Source organism: Apium graveolens, chromosome 7, assembly GCF_009905375.1.
Source record: "Apium graveolens cultivar Ventura chromosome 7, ASM990537v1, whole genome shotgun sequence".
Taxonomy (NCBI): Eukaryota; Viridiplantae; Streptophyta; class Magnoliopsida; order Apiales; family Apiaceae; genus Apium; species Apium graveolens.
The window spans coordinates 182,353,168-182,371,837 of record NC_133653.1 but is presented as its reverse complement, the minus strand read 5'-3'; positions in this window follow the sequence as shown (position 1 = coordinate 182,371,837).

Below are 18,670 nucleotides of genomic sequence, written 5' to 3'. Positions count from 1 at the left end.
TTTATATATTAGCTATTTTAATTGCCACGTAGGCTAATATACCTAACAGACAACTCCGGTTGGAGTTGCTTTTATAACAAGTCACTTCTAATTACTACACAAATAGTTAAATGGTAAAATTATAAATAAAGAAACAAACAGACCTTATTCAGTCGGGCTCTGTAACAAGTTGAAGTACTTACATTGACATGTTTTAATTTTTCAGAGGCAAGCATGTGAGTTTGGAAATGCAGGAAGCTTCTCAAATAAGGAAACGCATGCCAGGTGTTGTGATCAGAGAACGCTTATCAGAGATCGCCCAATTTGAACCCTCCACCAAGTGTCAATGTACTTCAACAGGGGGAGGAAAAGGCAAGGAAAAGGTTGTGTGCAAGCCTAAAAAGAAAGCTTTCAAACCTAAAGGGATCCACTATAGCCTGGATTAATTTGATGAATCTGAAGGGTTTTTAAAAGAACTACTCCATATATAGGGCTCCTGTTTGATAGGGAATTTATTGAGGAGAAGCATTTCAATGCCGAAGAAATTGCAATCAATCTTTCGATGATGAACATATTGTTAGAAAATGGAAAGTTTGAGGCATATTTTATATATTTTCTTGATATGATTTCCGGAAACTAACACTTGGAGGTTGTTCCTTGACATGAGGACTTAAACTTTCATATTTGGATCTAAGATATTTTCTTAGTGGAATCCATGAATATATTGAGACAAAGTTACTTGTTTGAAATGGGTTATGGGGATTTTGTCCCACATTGGTATTGTAAAAGAAAGATATTGAGTTTATGTAGCATCTTGTGTTAGTGTTGTTTACAACTACTAGCATAAGTGGAATGCTTGTGCGGCCTAGTGCTAGTGTGAACTCTTATATTTTTCTTTTCTATTACAAGTTTAATTATTTATATTGATTATTTAATTATTAATATAAAATATATTGAGTAAGGATTATTTTAATCATACTCTGAATATATTTTGTAATATTAATATTAATTAATCAGGATATAATATGAATAATAAGGAAAACCCATTTTGTTTACTTTTTCTGTTTTGTTACTTGGTGTACCACATCGAGTAAAATAGAAGAAGAGCAACTTGAGATGCCTATATATTGAGAGGTATACTTGAGATTAATATGATACAAGTCTCGGTGCCTACCTCGCAAACATATATGAGTTGCATAGGTTTTTTGGGCAAACTGAGGTGCGAGTCGCCGTTGATCATTGTTGGTTCTGTGGCCAGATTGATCTGTTGCTGTTTTATCCTGGAAGCGATATTGCTGCATTCCATCACAGCTTAAGTGGGGGGCAATAATCTCTTCAAGAACAGTCAAGTCCTCTTGAAGAAGTTGGCGACTCAGCTGTTGTGTTCTTCTTCTTATCAGAATTTGGAAAGCGATAAGAGATAAGTTTTCTTTACTTTCTTTGTCAATTACAGTCTTTATAGTTTGTTATTGCCTTCGTGTTTTGTTTTGTTAGTTGGTTATTTGCCATGTTATTGTTATTATATATATAACTGCCCATTGTTGCTGTGTAGTTAGAATTATACCCAACAATCTTGAAGAGATTATAGTTATATATAGTTAATTAGCAAGATGGTTAACGAAACTGGTGATGTTCCTAAAACTGTTGAGACTGGTTCTGGTGGTACTACTACCATTGATTGGACCACGTATCATTTTCCCCATCCAATTGATTTATCGGGTATGCCTAATAAATTCAGTGGCGGAGCTTCTTTTTCTCGTTGGCAGAAAAAGACGAAGCTCTAGTTAACGGTTAAGGGTCTATGGTTAGTGGTACAGTATGATCCTCCCGGGTTGGATCAAGAGAAAGCTGAATCTGTTAAGGTTTATGCTTTATGGGCTGAGAAGGATGGGGTGGCTAGGGCAACCAATTTTGGCATCCTTGGAGAACACCTTGTTCGATGTTTATTCATCAGATGCCTATACTGCTAAAGTCTTATGGGATAAGCTGGACCAAACCCATAATACCGATTCTCAAGGATTTGAGAAGTATTTTGTGGCTAGGTTTCTTGATTTTAAGCTGGTGGATGGAAAATCCATGACTGAACAGGTTCATGAGTTTGAGATGTTAGTTCATGATTTGGGTGAGTCCGGTATGGTCTTGCTTGAGAAGTTTCGAGTGATGTCTGAGTTTGAAAAGCTCCCTAAGTCTTGGGAAGAGTTTGCTCTCTCCCTGAAAAGACAGAAAGGAGAGATCACATGGACTAACTTGATGTTGGACATCTCAGTACGGGAGCAGCACAAGTCCAAATAGGGACATGTGTTGCCTGTGGAACATGGGAGCTCGAAGGTAAATGTAGTGACTGTAGGACAGAAAAGAAAGGTAGTCACTAAGAAGGCTAACACTAAACCTGACAAGAACAAGGCTAAGAAACCAAAGGCGAACAAACCATGTTAGTCTTTTGGACGGGTTGGTCATTGGAGTAAGGACTGTCCAAGTAAGAAAGCTAAGAAAGCTGGAGTGGTAGCTCAAGCAAATACTGTGTTTGGACTTGGAAGCACGAGTGGGCCAGTAGCTAACATGGTCATTGGTGAGGTTGTTGCCTCTGGAACCGATGACGGGTATGTTACTTACAATCCTGTACTACTTTCCACTTATCTGTCATATGAGTGGTTGATTGATACTAGAGCTAATGTATATATTTGTGCTGATATTAGCTTGTTTGTATCTTATCAATAGAGTCATGGAGTGACAGTGACGATCGGGAATGCTAGTGCTGCACAAGTGCTTGGAATAGGAAACGTGGACCTGAAGTTTGCTTCTGGGCGTATTCTATCTCTCACTAGAGTGTATCATGTTCCCTCTATTCGTAGAAATATTATAAGTGGAAGTTGTTTAGCTAAAAACGGCTTTGAACTTTCTTTGAAGTGTAATAAAGTAGTTATTACTCATACTGGTACATTCTTTGGCAATGGTTACTTGTCTGATGGTTTGTTTTTAATAAATGTTGAACCCGTTTTGGGTGGTTTTATTAATGATAGTGTTGCACCTTATGTTAATTGTGTAGAATCATCTGATTTGTGACACTTACGACTTGGTCATTTAAATCTTGGTGCTCTAAAGAATATGTTGAATTTAGAGTTGATTCCAAAGTACGCCATTGATAAGAAATTTAAGTGTCAAGTGTGTGTAACTGCTAAACAAACAAGGAAACCTTTTCATAATATTGTTAGGGATTCAGACTTGTTAGATTTAGTGCATTCAGACATATGTGAATTTGGTGGTGTGTTGACCAAGGATCACTGTAGATATTTCATTACCTTTATAGATGATTGTAGTAGATATTGTTATGTTTATTTGCTTAAACATAAGAATGAAGCACTAGATAAATTCATTATGTATAAAAATGAAGCTGAAACACAAATTGGCAAAGTACTTAAACGTTTGAGGTCTGATAGAGGTGGTGAGTATACGAGTACCTTGTTTAATGAATTTTGCGAAAACAATGGTATAGTTCATAAGGTTACTCCACCATACACACCTGAGTCTAATGGGGTGGCAGAACGAAAGAACAGAACTTTTAAATACATGATTAACAGTATGCTAATTAATTCTGGGTTGCCTAAGTACATGTGGGGAGAGGGTCTGAATACGGCTTGCCATATTCTGAATAGAGTCCCTCTGAAACATATGGACAAGACACCATATGAATTATGGAGAAAGCGTGGGACAAGTTTGAGTTATCTTCGTTTGTGGGGGTGCCTTGCTAAGGTGCTTTTCCCTGAACACAAGAGAAAGAAACTGGGTCCGAAAACTGTTGATTGTATCTTTCTGGGCTATCTTGAAACCACAACTGCTATGAGATTTTTAGTATTAAAATCTGACATAGATGGTATTGTGGCGAATACGATAGTTGAGTTTCGTGATGCAACTTTCTTTGAGGAAGTATTTCCAATGAAGACTGGTATATCTTTGGGTAGTTCTGAGGATGATCCCACTCACACATCAAGTTCTATTCCTGATCATGTGGAAAAGATGACAAATGTGGGGGTGGATCCTGGTAGTAGCTCTACTCCTAACAAAGTAGAGGAACCTAGAAGGAGTAAGCGTGCAAAGGTAGTCAAGGACTTTGGAAGTGACTTTATCACTTACAATGTCGAGGATGAGCCTATAACTTTCCGTCAAGCCAAAGATTCTTCGGAGTCAAGGCATTGGAAAGGCGCTGTAAAGAGTGAAATTGACTCAATTATTTCGAACGGAACATGGGAGTTAGTTGATCTCCCTCCAGGGTGTTCTACTATTGGATGTAAATGGATCTTCAAGAGGAAGCTAAACCCTGATGGCTCAATAAATAAGTACAAGGCTAGGCTAGTTGCTAAGGGCTTTAGGCAAAGGGAAGGCATTGATTATTTTGATACATATTCTCCAGTTGCCCGAATGACAACAATCAGAATGCTTATTGAATTGGCTTCTGTACATGGTCTTATCAACCATCAAATGGATGTAAAGACAGCTTTTCTTCATGGTGACCTTGAAGAAGAGATTTATATGGATTAGCCTGAGGGATTTGTTGCTTCTGGTAATGAGAGGAAAGTATGTAGACTAGTCAGGTCCATCCATGGCCTTAAACAAGCACCTATAGACTGCATAAAAAATTTGATGAAACTGTTTTAGACTTCAAATTATTTAGTTAATGAAAGTGACAAGTGTGTCTACTATAAAGTTAGAGGTAATGATTGTGTGATCGTGTGCTTGTATGTAGATGATATCTTGTTGTTTGGAACCAATATTGAGATTATTAACGAGACAAAGAGTTTCTTGAAGATGCACTTTGAGATGAAGGATATGGGTGAAGCTAGTGTGATTCTTGGGATCAAGTTGACTCAGTCAACTGATGGAATAACTTTGTCACAATCTCATTATATAGAGAAATCTATACTTGAGAAGTATGGTTATTTAAATTATAGAATCGCTAGTACACCATATGATTCAAAAGTTGCCTTAGTCAAGAATAGTTTAGGAGTTCCTGTGTCTCAGTTAAGGTATTATTAGATTATTGGGAGTTTGCAATATCTTGCTAATGTGACTAGGCCATATATTTCTTATTCTGTGTCTAAGTTGGCTAGATATACAAGCTGTCCAAACAAGACTCATTGGGAGGCACTGGATAGAGTTCTTAGATATCTGAAGGGAACTATTTCCCTTGGCTTGCATTATCGGAGATTTCCGGGGGTACTCGAGGGGTACAGTAATGCAAGTTGGATAGCTAAGAAATCTGGTTCCAATCGAGTGACTGGATATGTGTTTACCCTTGCGGGTGGAGCAGTGTCCTGAAAGTTTTCTAGACAGACTTTGATTACTCGGTCTACTTTTGAGGCTGAGTTGTGTGCACTTGATGCCACGGGGTCGGAGGCTGAATGGTTACATGGACTCATGAGTATGTTACCTGTAGTAAGCAAGCCGCTTCCTGCCATTTCTGTTCATTGTGATAGCCGTACAACTATCGACAAAGTCAGAAGTGTAAAGTATAATGCTAAAACAAAGAGACACATCCAAGTTAGACTAAAGTCTATAAGGGGTCTTGTGTCTGATAGGATTATTGCTATAGAGTTCATAGGAACTCATGATAATATAGCTGATCCACTGACTAAAGGGATTGAGCATGCTATAGTCCTTAAGTCGAGTTTGGGGATGGGACTGGTAACCCATCATAATTCATCAACAGCGGGAACCCAATACACCTGAGAGGAGATCCCTCGAAGTGTATTCAATGTGGTAATAACAAGTTGTAAGGATGAATTGGTAGTACCTCTACCATTTACATTTAGATACTTATGTATCTGAGTCTATTCTTTATAAACCTTAAGAGGTACTTGAACTGCTAGTTAGCAAGAGTTATTTGAACTCTGAATGGGGTCAAGTCGTTTGACGAGATGATAACAGTACATCTCTGGTGATGCCCAGCTAAGCGAATGTAATTGTGTGGTCGCAATTAGAGGAAAGGGTTATTCCTCGAAACATTCGACGAACAGGATCGAGACATGACCACTAACGTCTCAAAGCCGTAGATTGGCACCATAGCCTTTGACTTGTCGTCGTCTATAGAGTGTGGTTACACCCAACGGATAAAGATTCAAGGTGAAACATTCCATCTGTATCCGGTAGCCATCGAAGTAGAGGACTTAGGAGGGTTCAAACCCGGGAGGGTACCGACTCTGAAAAGCAAGTCATGATAAAATCTGGTATGCAATTTAATTATGGATTTGTGGGGGATTGTTAGAAAATGGAAAGTTTGATGCATATTTTATATATTTTCTTGATATGATTTCCGGAAACTAACACTTGGAGGTTGTTCCTTGACATGAGGACTTAAACTTTCATATTTGGATCTAAGATATTTTCTTAGTGGAATCCATGAATATATTGAGACAAAGTTGCTTGTTTAAATGGATTATGGGGATTTTGTCCCACATTGGTATTGTAAAAGAAAGATATTGAGTTTATATAGCATCTTGTGTTAGTGTTGTTTACAACTACTAGCATAAGTGGAATGCTTGTGTGGCCTAGTGCTAGTGGTAACTCTTATATTTTTCTTTTCTATTACAAGTTTAATTATTTATAATGATTATTTAATTATTAATATAAAATATATTGAGTAAAGATTATTTTAATCATACTCTGAATATATTTTGTAATATTAATATTAATTAATCAGGATATAATATAAATAATAAGGAAAACCCATTTTATTTACTTTTTCTGTTTTGTTACTTGGTGTACCACATCGAGTAAAATAGAAGAAGAGCAACTTGAGATGCCTATATATTGAGAGGTATACTTGAGATTAATATGATACAAGTCTCGGTGCCTACCTTGCAAACATATATGAGTTGCATAGGTTTTTTGGGTAAATTGAGGTGCGAGTCACCGTTGATCATTGTTGGTTCTGTGGCCAGATTGATCTGTTGCTGTTTTATCCTGAAAGCGATATTGCTGCATTCCATCACAACTTAAGTGGGGGACAATAATCTCTTCAAGAACAGTTAAGTCCTCTTGAAGGGTTTGGCGACTCAGCTGTTATGTTCTTCTTCTTATCAGAATTTGGAAAGCGATAAGAGATAAGTTTTCTTTACTTTCTTTGTCAATTACAGTCTTTATAGTTTGTTATTGCCTTCGTGTTTTGTTTTGTTAGTTGGTTATTTGCCATGTTCTTGTTATTATATATATAACTGCCCATTATTGCTGTGTAGTTAGAATTATACCCAACACATATATTTGTTCAAATGATGACCATGGAAGAAATTGCAATCAATCTTGCGGGAGGCTTCTAAAGTTGGGGCTCTTGTATTATTTGTCTATGCATTTAAATTGTACTAAAATCAAAAATAAAAGAAATGTAATCCTAGTTACTAATTTAGTTACAAGGGAGGAGAGTAAATAAATAAATAGGAGGTAGTTTGGTATGCTATACGTATTAACTTCCTACGGTCAGTTACATTTTCTATGATAATAAAATTCCTAGAAAATGAAATAAAAGTGTTTGGTTGACAGGGAGGATTTTGTATTTTCTGGATACTCACTTCCCACATTCTGTTTGGTTCAAGTTTTAACTTCACGTGTAATATAAATGTTAATGACGCTAATGACACTTATCACAATGACTTGCTTTTATTTTTAGGTTTGTAAAATTAGAAAATTTACATCTACAAAATTATTTTAGCTTGAATTTTTTTAATTTAAGCAAGTGACCCACAATCCTTCTAGCTAAAAATAATGTAAAAATATGAAATTCTCAAAAAATAAACTAAAAAAAGAAAAGTGAAACTAGAAAAATGATACACTTAAAAAAATTATAATCCATAAATAAATAATAATATAAAAGTTGAAGCACAATCCTTTAAATGAGTAAAACTAATATTCTTGGCATAAGTAAATACTCAAGATATAATATTAGTTTGTCTGCTCATAATTTTGCTGATTGTTTTGTTGATCCTGAAGCAGTAAACCTTGCACATGAGCATATCTATAATCATCGGGAAGGATGAAGAAAAAATTAACTCCGAGTGGATTAAGTGCTATTTTCATTGATGCTAAAAGAACTTGAGTAGTAGTTACTCCTCCAATTTTCATTACCTCACCTTCATCTTTCTCTCAGCAGAATCAGACTCATGCTGAAAACAGCTAGCAAGCCGTCCTATATGTTCACTAGCAATTTCCATTACGCTACTCAATTTTTCTAGTTTGCTTGAAAAATCTTTTAAAGCTTCAATAGTTTCAGTTCTTGCCTTCTTTGTCTTTGTAGGTGCAGTTGATGATGGTGTTTTTATTTGACGGTTTTGGTTGCTAGGAGTTACCTCATCTTCAGTGGTTAAGTCGTAAACTTGTTCCGCTTTTATGTCTTTGCCTTCTTCTTCTAATTCCTCGAGTGCATCAAGTGTACTTGCAGCCTCATTTCCCATAGCCCTATCTTTACCAAAAATTTTGCACAGCTCATCAAAGAAGGGAAAAGGTTTGTTTCTTAAACTTGCAGCATTCGGGTGACTCTGCAATGTACAAAAAAAAAATAGCAGCAAGTAATTGCTCCAACCAATAAGAAACTATATACAACATATAAAAGAGTTAGACACACTCAGATCCAACAAGTTAGAAACATTTTATTGGTTGACAATTTTATTTCTACACCTAGAGCATTCAATTCTAAACTATGCAGCAGTGTTTAACTAGTTCTTGGAGAAACTCAAGTGAAGACCAAATTTTATTCTGACTATATAATGTGACATCCGTTAGTTAGTAGTAATTAAGTATTCAAGTCTATAAGATAATTTAATTAATGACAAAATGTTTAACATAGAGTAAAATGGGAAAATATAAAAACTAGCTTAGTAGTGCAAATGCATCAATATTGGTGCTTAGCATCTTTATCAAGCTCTTACTCTGTATTATTCTCTTTATGTTAGTTACTTATTTATTTATTATATCTTCACTAAATACACTTAACAGATGCCCTACTAGGTATATTTTGCACACAAAATCACAATATTGCGTGCCTGGTTGAAAGGATTTAGTTAATGAAAATAACCATCATATGTTAAATTTCAATTTTTTATAATCCCCCAAAACATAAATGTAATCATGCATTCAATAAATTTAGAATTGTAAAAATATCATTAAGGTCCAAAAACTAAGTGCACCTAGACACTTTTTTAATTTCAGATGTATAAACTAGTTGCTCCTAAATAACACTTACAGATGCACATGAGGTAATCACTGAGAAGGTGTAGGTAAAAATATTTATCATTTATCATCAAGAGCATTATAAGAAACATGTGTTGTACTCTATGTTATCAGATCCTTATTTTGGTCTGAAATGATTGAGTGATAGTTCTAAACTACTGCAACTATTGAAATTTGTTACTCATGGATCAACATATATACCAACAGAAACATGACACTAAGAATGAGACTTTAAATACGATAATTACCTTCACCCAATATCACAAACTTTCCTTCATCGTTCCATCCAAAATCACTAGCAGTTGGACTTAACATCTCTGCAATGGCATCATAATATCTTCTCAAGAGTTTTACTCTGGACTCGATATGAGGTTTGGCTCTTTTGTCACAACCTGGTAGTTTCCGTAACATAATAGCCTCCACTTTGGCCCAAGTACCATTTTTGAATTGACCATTGTCTGCTTTACAACCACCCACATCTAGAAGATCATTGATTGCGGTGATAAGCGCACGATCCTCGACAGGTGTCCACCTAGAGCATTTTCTGGTTGAGTTGCTTTCATTTGCAGCTTGCTTATTGCTTCCTCGAGATCGTTGCATATTTTACTAAAATTTACATAAAAAATATTATAATGCAGACATGGAACATGACTTTAAATTGGAATATAAAATATAAGAATGTAACAGTAGCAATACAATAAAAATATAATTAACATTAATGAAATGAAATGTGCAAATTTATTAAATCCTTAACAAGTCAGATAAGTAGTTCAATTATGAAATAAATATCAATCCAAGCAAAGAAATTATAAAATCATTAATCCAACAAAAATAATTAAATTAGAGAAACTAATAAAAGAAATAGTAAACACTACTAAATGGTTGATGATAATTGTCGATGCTAGTTAAACAATTTTCTTTAAGTCTAAGAATGTCATGTCTGCAGGTGTGCCTCGTACATTTTATTTGCTAAATTATTTCTAAAACCTGTCCATTCATTACTACTCTCCATAACCTCAATGTTGTTTTCTTCTAAATCTTCAATGTCATATCCATGTATATGCTTCTTGGGATCAAGAGCCATGTGTGAACGAATGAAATTATGCAACAATGCACAAGCCAGAATAATTCTACCAACGGTCTTCCTAGAATAACAAGTAGTGTTTCTTAGGATCCCCCACCGCATCTTAAGCAATCCAAAAGATCTCTTGATAAAGTTTCTAGCTTAAGAGTGCTTCATGTTAAAATATTCTGGAGCCGATGTTGGTTGAGTACCATCCTTCCACACACTCAAGTGATATCGTTCACCTCTAAATATAGTTAAAAACCCATCATAATTCATATATCCAGCATCACACAAGTAGTAACTTCCTATAAAAAAAAGTGCAAAAAAATTTTAATCATTTAAAAATAAATTTAGAATTTTTACTTATAATTGTAAAAAACCTCCAAAATTAATGTTACCTTGAGGGACCTTAAGAGAATGTTTTCTAGAAAGTGCGTCATGTAATACCCTATTATCATGTGCTGAACCTTCCCATCCTGGTAAGACATATGTAAATTGCATGTCACGTGTGCAAGCTTCTAGTAGATTGGTGGTTAGTTCTCCTTTTCTATTCCTAAATCTAACTTTATCTTTGTCACCAACTCGAACTTTAATGTGTGTTCCATCCAAAGCACCTAAACAATTTTATAAATATAATTTTTTCATTAATAGACATTATGCAATTTTGCAGAAGTAATAAAAAAATCTAAAAGCTTTAAAAATTTTAAATTACCTGAAACTACATCCAACTCTCGTCTTGACAATTTTCAGTTACTGGATGAGACTTTTTTAACAACAGATTATGGCATTTAAGAATAGCCCGGAGTACAAATTAAAATGTCTAGATACAGTCTCACCGCTTCTTCTAAAATGCAACTGAGTTCTTCGATTTTTTGTATCATGAGAAAGTATGTACAAAAATATTGCAACTACTTCCTCTAGACTCAAATTTTTGTTCCCGCACAGTCCCCCAATATCTCTAAGCATCTCACATAACTTATAAAACAAGCTCTATCCATTCTTAGGTTATTTAAACAAGCTATATCACTGTTTTCAATCATTGGCCTAAAATTTAAATGTCTGGCATACAATCTTTCTTGGGTAGAATTGTCAAAAATGTAGGTTATAGATTTAGGAATATTAATATTTGTAAGAGCAATTAGATACACCAACTCAGCTATTATTTCCACAAGCATAACCATGATATGTCTATATATCACAATACAAGAAATCAAGATTTTTTTTTCGATGTATGATATGCACAAGTTTCACACAAGAAAATAATGAATTCAATTAGTTGCATAAACTTTTAAATAATACCACAATCAATTTATAAAAATCGGAAATGATTGAATACACTAATCTGAATCGATAAAAAAATCATTGCAAATCTTCAATAATATAAATTTAAAATTCAATTTCACTATAAGTACTTGTAATTACCAAATCTAAATAACAAGAAGAAGAATAAAAATTATATACCTCTTGTTAGTTCTTCTTCCAGATTGAACAGTTTGAGAACATGATAGTCAAGAAAGTTGGGAAATATATACAAATGTATAGATGTGTATATAGCTGAAAATCAGCCCGCCCTTTTGTTAATGTGATTACCCGCGCTTCTTCCTTCATTTTGTGGGATAATTTTATAATTTTATGGGTTATTGGATAAGGGAAGTGTCACTAATCATGGGGAGAGTCGGTAAGACACCTCCTGAATTGTGGGGATATTTCAATTTACAGGGTTATTTATATTTCCCATATTATAGCCAACCAATCAACACTATAAATAATTAATTCCTAGGAATTTAGAATTCCTACATAAATATACGTATATCAAACGACCTCTAGGTAATTAGACACAATAACTCAATTGCTGCGGCTCACAGGTATCAAATCCTAACCACTAAATAGAAATGCAAAACTAATGCTCAAATGTCATAATCTCGTTTGTGCACGATAAAGGTTTTTTAACCAACATAAGAAATACAAAGCAATTAAAACTCCAAGGATAATGCAAATTAATTTACCAATAGTACAGAAATACCAATGTTAATTTTATCATATAAACACCCCTGAAAGAAGCATTTGGTACAATTCAAGGATACTTCAATACTGAAGCTTACACCTAGAGATTGGAAATTGATGAAAACTGTAAGATCAGGGGCCTTTCTCTGCCCCTTAAAATTTTAGATGGACCGGTTATTAACCCTCTACCATCTTAAGGTTTTAGATGACTTTTTATTAACTTAGTATCATAGCTTTGTTTAGGAAGAGGTCAAGTCCTTTGTTCAATCTACGATGCGGGGGAGTATAGGAGACTTGTATAGGTAATGTATGTAATTGACAATTTATAACATGTACTGAAAAATAATAAGCTTTGTAGCTGTTGGTTGTATTTCTTGTAACTATGAGCAATGAGCAGAGAGGTTTTATCAAAGGAAAGAATAATAATGTTAGGGCCAAAGCCCAATAGGAGTGCCCGACCCAATAAGAGTACAAGCCCACTAAGGAGTATTATAAATAGAGAACTAGCCCTCATTTGTGTGGGGTTGGATAATTAGAATAGGAACTATGTTGTAGGGTCAACAGTGGCGCTAGAAGGAGGGGAGTATCTCAGATAATTTTCATGGAAGAAGATAGTCCGAATCACGAGCTTCAGCAGGGAGACAATAAAGTAGGTGCCTAAGGCTCAAGCCCCGAAACCAGATAAGTAAAAAACATCCAAAAAAGCTGAAGCTAAGGCAAAATCAGTGTTAAACCTCAAACATTGTTATTTGAACAGGAAGACATCATTTCAGTAGAGAGACCAACCCAGTCAGATCCTATTGATCGGAAAAAGCGACCGAAAGGCCGCGAAAAAACCCTCGTTGAAGCCTCTACTGGACAAAAAGTCTTGTCAAGTGATATGCGCCTGCATCTTGATAATATGCAATAAGATAAAAGCAAAGGTGATGAAGATAATGATGTAGCAGTTCCAGATGCAGAAGATGCGGAACTCAGATCACTCGAAAAAGAACGAAAGCTGATCACAGAGAAGATTAGACGCAAAAAAGAACTAATGCGTCTACATCGTGAGTTCTCCAAAGTTTCTGAAGATTGCAGGTCCCTGTAATATAAAGACGAGGAGAATGACTCTACATGGATCCCATCAAAGCAATTTGCGTTCTCTGATTATGAAGAATCGACAGGATCTCTTTACTCAAAAAGGAAAAAAGAGAAGGCAGATGACGTTGACACTTCTGAGGATGACAAAAGTTACATCGTGGGTTCGAAGGGTCGTCAAACCTCGAAACTTACGAAGCTTGCAGATGATTTATCTCTCATCAAAAACTATATTTGAACGTAAAGCGGGGGGATCGAAGTAGCATCTGAAAGCCCTCTCTCAGTTAAAATTGAAAATATAAAGATTAACAGGGATTTAAAAGTACCTCCTATAGATTCTTTTGATGGATCTACTGACCCGTCAGATTTTATTAAGTTATTCGATGACAGGATAGACTTTTTTGGCCACTCGGAGGTAGCTTGTTGCTGGTTCTTTTCTACATGTTTGAAGGGTACAACACTAAATTGGTTCAACAACCTTCATGCTCAATCAATCGACTCCTGATCCATCTTAAAAAGAAAATTCAGAACTCACTTCTCTAGTAACAAATAAGGTGGCAAAATAACAACATCGCTTATCTCAGTCTATCAACGCTCAAATAAAAGTTTGAGAGCATATCTGGCTCATTTCAGAGCACACATCGCTGAGATCACAGACCTCGCGGACCCGTTAGCTGTTAATTACCTCATTGCAGGCATTGACAGGTCGCGACATAGTCAACTACTAGAAGAGCTTTTCAAAAAGGAACCCAAGACCTTACAGACGACCATCAAAATCATTGAACATAGATTAACTTTCCAAGAAGCTGTGGGAAGCATCCCACATACCCGCTCCCCGAAGGCTCATCGTAATTGATATTCACAAAGGCCTAGGGACTATGAGAAAAAAGAATATCGCAGTCCCCGGCAACCAGAGAGAGTCTGCAGATCTAGAACCTCACAAGATTCCCCGACTCCTAGAGGATACCAAAGGCCTCGGGATCGCATGAAAGAGAGTTCCAGGGTTCGGGAAGATAAACAATTGGCTTTAAGAGCAAGAGACTATCTGGAATCAATTAAGTTAAACACGGATAAGGCCACGATATTGGCAGTCCTTAAAACATATCCTCCTTACAAACCTTCGAGGCCAATGAACCCAATAGGGCACCGAGCAGCAAGTATTGCGACTTCCACGAGGACATAGGCCACGAGATTGAGCAATGCTTTCAATTGAAAAATCTTATATATGACAAGGTGCATATTGGACAATTGGCCCATTTCGTCGAGAGCACTCAGTCTCACAGATCTCAACGCCATGATCTAGACAGGGTAATTGATGTCATCTTAGGAGGCCACTCAACAGGATAAATTATATGCTCGAGACGTTGCAGGATCGAGACCAAGAGGCCTCAAAAAAATCTAATCCCCGTCATCTCCTTCCCAGATGAAGATTATACAGACGATATCATTGAAGACCATCAAGACGCTCTTTTCATAACAACTAAAATTGGCACAAACACAGTTAAAAAGATTATGGTAGATAATGGAAGTTCTGTGGACATCCTGTACTACAGCGCCTATTCCAGAATGGACCTGGGTGATAGAAAACTCGATACAACCAAAGGTACCCCTTTTTATAGTTTCACAGGGAACGAAGTTAAGCTCGTTGGCGTCATCGACCTTCCGGTCCTCTTTGGTTCACCACCTTGTCAGATTTGGCATGTGGTTAAATTTCATGTTGTCAATGCAATCTCATGCTTTAATGCTATAATATGACGAACCACCATAGGACCTCTCAAGGAAATCACCTCCATCGCCCATTTGAAAATGAAGTTTCGTACGGAATTCGTGGTTGGTGAAGTATGCGGAGACCAGAAGGCCTCACGATAATTCTACCTGGGAAACTCCATTCCTAAACAACGATCCACTCAATCCTCTGAAGTCCACCAAGTGGTGGAAGTTGATCCAAGAGAGATAATCGGGATACCTAAACCAAACAACTTTGAACCCAATGAAGAACTGGAAGAAGTCGACCTCGACGACGCTTCCGTGGATAAGAAGGTCAAAATAGGAGCTACATTATAATCATATATCAAATAACACTTTGTACAAACGCTTCGTGATTTCGCAGACATCTTTGCTTGGGACCCAAAGGATATGCCAGGGATACCTGAAGAGATAGCTCTTCACAGACTAAACATCTCTCCAGGAGCTCGCCCCGTAAAACAAAAGAAATGAGTCTTTTCTGCTAAAAAGCAGGAGGCTATAAATGTTGAGATTAACAGGCTCCTCGAGAAAGGCTTCATTAAGGAGGTTCAATTCCCTAAATGGATTGAAAACGTTGTCCTAGTGAAGAAGAGTAGTAGCAAATGGCGAATGTGCGTCGACTACTTAGACGTTAACAGATCCTGTCCGAAAGATTTTTATCCTTTGCCCAACATAGACCAACTCATCGATTCAACGGTGGGACATGAAATGCTATCTTTCATGGATGCGTTTGCAGGCTACAACCAAATCAAATTGGCTAAAGAAGACCAAGACCACACAACCTTTATAACTCACAGAGGGGTATTTATTAATAAGGTCATACCATTTGGACTCCTCAACGCTGACGCGACCTTCCAGAGAGCTATGGACACCATATTCGCTCCACGGATCGGCCGCAACTTGCAAATCTACGTCGATGACATGATAGTAAAAATTAGTCCAAGCCTCGGACCATGTCGCTGACCTTGTTGAGACATTCTCACGGCTTTGAGCCCATAAAATGCATCTGAATCTAGCGAAGTGCTCCTTCGGGCTAATAGGGGGCAAGTTCTTAGGATACCTTCTAACAAATAGAGGCATCGAAGCAAATCCAGTACAAATTGAAGCAATTCAAGAATTACCATCTCCCAGATCGCTAAAAGATCTCCAACGCCTCACGGGTTCGATCACCCCTCTGCGTTGCTTTATCCCCTAGTCCTCCAAGAGTTGTTTTCCAATGTTCGATACTATCAAAAGAGCCTCACAGTCAAACAAATTCATTTGGGATGACGTCTGCGAGGCATCAAGGCCTTCTTAGCCTCACCACCAATATTGACGAAAGCATCTCCTTGTAGAAAGCATCTCCTCAAAATCTATCTATCTGCATCAGACACTACCGTGGCCTTGATACTAGTGAAAGAAAAGGGGTCAGAGCAACTCCCAGTCTACTTCGTCAGCCATATGCTAAAAGACGCGGAAGCTCAATATTCAAAGATTGAAAAACTTATCTTTGCCATAATAATCTCAAGTAGAAAGCTATGACATTACTTTCAAGGCCGGTTGATTAGTGTAATGACTAACCAACCACTTCGAAAAATCCTCCACAGGCCCGATATGACAGGAAGACTGGCCGAATGGACCATCGAACTCGGTTAGTTCAACATAGAATTTGTTCCAAGAACCTCAACAAGGTCACAAGCCCTATCTGACTTTGTTGTTGAATGTAATTTCATGTCTAAAGAAGAGGGAGAGTTCGAGTCAGAAGTAATCAAATGTTCATGGACTCTTTTTACTGACGGGTCCTCAACATCCAGCTTCGGAGGTGCGAGTGTCATCCTCACAAGCCCAAAAGAGGATTCAAGATACAACAGGCTGTTAAGTTCCAATTCAAGCCACAAATAATGAGGCAGAATACGAAGCCCTCATCGCAGGGTTACAACTTGCCTGACACCTCCAGGTTAACAACATCGAAATTTTCCAGCGATTCTCAACTCGTGGTCAAACAGATTATAGGAGAATACAAGATAATAAACGAAAGAATGGCTTCTTATGCAAGGATCATCAAAGGTTTGTTAGAGCCAATATCTTCTTGGGCATTAAACTATATAGACAGGTCCATAAACCACTGGGTTGATGCTTTATCAAAGCTCGCGACCTCAGATGCGGATCCTCCCACAACGCCAATTTACGTTGTAACCCTCACAGCCTCATCTATATCAAAGCCTTCTCTAATTGTTAACTACGTCTATTCCATAGAAGACTGGAGAACTCCTTTAATTCAGTTCATCCTGGGAACTCTGCCCGAAATGAATGAATGCGAGAAAAGGAAAATAACCTTCAAGGAAATGAACTATTGCCTCGAGAATAATCAATTATATATAAGATCTCTAACAGAACCATTACTTAAATACGTGGGGAAAGACGAGGCTGAACTGGCCATGATAGAGGTTCATACATGAATCTGTGGGGAACATTTGGCTGGTAAAAACCTTGCCCTCAAAATCATGCGATACAGTTTTTATTGGCCCTCCATGTGACAAGACTGCGAGGAGTTCACCAAAAAATGCAAACCATGCCAACTCTACAGTTCGATCGCTCATAGACCTCCCACAACCGAATCTTCGATAACCTCGCCATGTACCTTTTATATGTGGGGAATGGACCTCATGGGCCTATTACCAAAAAGCTCGGGACAAAAAAAGTTCATCATCATAGCCATAGACTACCACACAAAATGGGTTGAAGCCAAGGCTCTAGCGAGGATCAGGGAAATCGAGGTCATTAACTTCTTCATGGAAAATATAGTGTTTCACTTTGGAGTTCTTCGAATAGTCGTCACTGACAACGGCACCCAATTCGTGGGAAGTGAAATAGAAAAAACTTTCGAGCAACTCCAAATACAACACTACAAGGCTTCAGTGGCTTACCCACAGTGCAATGGCCAAGTGGAAATAACAAATAAAACAATTTTCTAAGGCATCAAGAAAAGACTAGCAGAAGCTGACAGACTATGGGTCGATGAACTTCCCAATGTTCTTTGGAGCTACCGTATGACCCCAAGAGCATTAACTGGGCAAACTCCATTCAAAATGGACTATGAAACTGAAGTAGTTCTCCCTGTCGAGGTTAGCTTGGGCTCGACACGGCTTCAAAATTTCAATGCTGAAGAGTCCTCAGCAGGACTGCGTCTCAACTGCGACCTCATCGAGGAGCTCCGAGATTCAGCTCATCTCAAGATCGCCAATTTCCAGGAAAAAACTTCAAAGTACTTCAATTCCAAGGTGAAGCCTAGATCCTAGAGGTCAACGACCTTGTTTTATGAGAAACAACGATATCTCAACCTAACAAAGTCAACAAACTCTCCTCCCCATGAGAAGGTCCTTACAGGGTAGTAAGGGTCATCAGGCCGGGAACGTTCCTGCTCACTCACCTTGACGGCTCGCCAGTCCCAAATACTTGGAATGCAGTCCACCTGCGAAAATTTTACTCGTAAAAATCCACAAGAAAAGACTATAATCAAGCATCTACAATGCCTTAAGTTATGATAATTTATGTAATCCCTCCTCCCAAAATCCACGAGAACTCGACTTAATGTGAGTCTCCGAG